A 3,570-nucleotide genomic window follows, 5' to 3' on the forward strand; every position below is an offset into this window, starting at 1 on the left:
AAAAAAACACGGCTTCCCTAATATCCTGTGACAGGGGACTCAGGTTTGGGCTTAAAACCCGGCTTTTCCACTTCCTGGTTGAGTGAACCTGGGAAAATTATTTGTCTATTCTCTGCCTCATTTTTACATTCGTATGATAAAAATAAGAACAGTTCCCACTATAACTGTAATTAAGGTTACATAACAAATATTTAACATTGCTTGACACTGGTATATTTAAAATATTTTGTCCATTTTGTTATAACTGCTACTAGTGAGGAATTTAAACATTACATAGACATTTAATGTGGTACAGATTTTTCTTTTACTTATTCAAAGGCTTTACTAGCAAATAATTAAGAGAACAGCAATAAATGATCCGTATCTATTTAGTATGGCCAATCAGGAAGAAAAAACTTGTTATTAGGTGCACTGCATTCAAATTATTATACGGAATAAGAGGATTTCAGCTGAGATGGAAAAAATATATCAAGTTCTTTGTAAAGAAGTTCTGTCATTGTGAAGTATCACCTTTTTTATATGGAGGACCCACTTTTTCTCTGTGTCGAGGTTACTACTGTGCTCATCTAAATACTTCCTGTTGAAAGCTAAAGAGAAATACCGAAACAAATGTTCAACACAGCAATTTTTGTAGTTAAAATAGCAGGTTTATAAAGCGATAAAACAAAATTATGATTGACACTAGGAAAATGATCAAAGAGATTTAAGAGGCTTTTTATGGAAAAATCCTGAAGGATTCTAGATCCTTTATCAGACGCATAGTGGATACTGACCTTCCAGAACCCACGACCTCTGCATTCTGAGAAAATTTCTTTTTCATCCTCCCTGTTTTCCTGTACCATGTGCTCATCAACCTTGATTTAACACACCATCATCTAAAGGATGTGATAAGTTGGCGTTTATATCTGTCGAGGGACCAAGAAGATGAAAACTGGGCATCACCAAAAGGTGTAATTTTAGGTTGTTGGATACCCCTGCATTTTTCTTAATTATTTCTGACGTTTTATCTATTTCACCATGAGCTTCCTCGGAGGATACAGATAAAGAAAAAATGTTCTTCATGACCTAGAAGAAGAAATACATCTTCTCTTAATAAATCCCACCTGAAATCATATAGGGGCAGGCGAGAAGGAATAACAGTTAACATTTATCACTTGTACCGTTTCATTTGCTAAACTCTTCTTGGAACCTGAAAGATAGTTTCTTTTCAGCATGAAGGAGATTTCATATCAAATGTGAGAATCTGAGAAAAAGAGTTTTGGATAACTTTATGAGAGTCTGTGCAAGGGGAAATTGAAATGTGCAAGCTGCCTTCTCTGCCCATCCTCATCTTTAGCTCTCTGAAAATGGCACAGTGTTTTGTTAATTGATGCATCCCCTTAGGACTTAGTATGAGTCCTGGGACATAGCAGCTATTTAATAAATATACATTAAAATACTTTGAGCTTCATATGGCATTTTAATTAAAATACAATGAATCCTTCCAGAAATAAATGTGCTAAACCAGAAGAACAAGCAGCATAAATCTATTTTTGGGCCTCTACATGCATACTACTCCAGTTTGTGCCTAAGAATTATCCTTTATAGAACATGATAGAGGATGTTGTTGAGGTCATGGTTTAAAAAGCAAAAGTGCTAAATAAATATTAAGAGGCAAAGGAAACAGTGCATGTCTCATAAATAGTATGTGTTTGATTTTTCTCAGCTTGAGAGGGTATGAAAAATAGATTCATTATTCAAAGATAGCCACAGTGAAACATGCCTCCAGGTCTTAGCACCATTGGACAGTACTCTTCTGAACTGACTCTAAGCAGGCCCAGTATAACCAATAGCACACACTAGATAGAAGTGACTTTAAGGACGGTCATAAGAAGCCCAGCAGTTCCCTCTTGCTCTCTCAGAAGAACTCCTGGAGAAACTGGCCACCATGCAAGAAGACTGAGGATACTGCCGTACCGCAAGCTGAGGCTGGCCACATGGAAAAGCTGCATGGGAAGATGGAGAGGCCCAGCCAGTCTCCTAGCAACCCTGCCTCCTTCACTGTAGCACCAGACATGTGTGAGAGAAGCAGCCGTCTCAGAAGTGCAGCTCAGTCGAGCCTTCAGATGATGGCATTCCCAGCTGTCACCACTGTGCTCAGCACTAAATGAGTGTTGAGTAGGTTGTTATACAGCAAGGAAACCAAAACCATTTCTTATAAAATCACCAGAGCACGTAAAGTTCAGCCATGTTCACTGATTATCATTTATTAGAAAGAATTTCAAGTGACTGTAAGGCAATCTTTTGGTTTAACTTAGTGAATTAAACCAAACATATGGATGGTCATGTTTAAGCTTGGACTCCATTATAGAACATTATACTGGGGAGGATGAGTATTAAAGAAATAGCTTGTGGAGGATTTTCAATTCCCATGAAATCAGAATCCACTCATAGCCATACTTCTCAGACCAACAGTACACGAAGGTTGAATCGACCACCAAGCTTTCACAAGTGCAGGTATTTTAAGTTTAACTGTGACTTAGGAGGTTCTACTCCACATGAAATTAAAAGGATGTTAATTCATACCTTAATTTTATTTTTTTCTATTCCATATGGCATTATAAGATATGGACATTATATTTTCAATTAATACAGTTCCTGGTATAGGTTTATGTTAAGGGCAAATGTTTGCTATTGAATATGGCTTTTTTTTTTTCCTGGTATGTACTTTAGAACACAGATCAATTGAGTGTAAAATTTCCTCTACTCTGACAGGTTACATGAAGCAAGAAGACCAAAATGATGCTATACGTGTAAACAAATATTTTGTTAATCATCGCTTTGTTTAGAGATTAATACTAAATAGAATAGCAAGTAGTTTCAGTAACAGATTTGAAACCAAGAAGGAAAAGAAAGAGAACAACATTTTGGAGAATATATGTCTCAGGCTGATTAGTTTTATTATGTGGTTCATTCAAACATTTATATATTCAATCTCAATTGAGTGCCTATTATCCATTATGAATGGTATGGATTGTAGAAAAAATAATTGGAAAGAAGGCAGAGGCTCTGTCTTCAAGAAGATTGGACTTTAATAGTGGAACTGGAGAATAAGGACAAGTGACCGGACAGGGAGCAAACATAAATCTTCTTCAAGAGTTCTAACATAGTGCAGCAGTTCTCAACTCAAAATGAGCAGTTCTCAAAATGTTGCGACCCACAGGAACTGTATTAAAGGGCCGCAGCATTAGGAAGGTTGAGAACCACTGCGAGTGTGTTCAAAATTCTAGGTAATTCTCTCATACTGGTTGAAAATATAATCCCAGAAAAAATATTCCTTTTCAGATGAATTGTGAAATCAATTTATTCTTAAAAACAGACATTGGCATGAACATATATTTGGTTCTGAAATGCACATATGCATATACAGGCATGCAATATTTATATACACATGAGTTTATGTACATATATTAAATTCATAAATAATATCACTCTTTCCTGAGTTCAGTTCAGATCCATGTGTTATCTTAATTTTAATCACCCCAAAAGACAGATGCTGGAAGGTGATAATTTTGTTAATTGATTCTAATA

This window comes from Nycticebus coucang, chromosome 8, assembly GCF_027406575.1.
Source record: "Nycticebus coucang isolate mNycCou1 chromosome 8, mNycCou1.pri, whole genome shotgun sequence".
Classification (NCBI taxonomy): domain Eukaryota; kingdom Metazoa; phylum Chordata; class Mammalia; order Primates; family Lorisidae; genus Nycticebus; species Nycticebus coucang.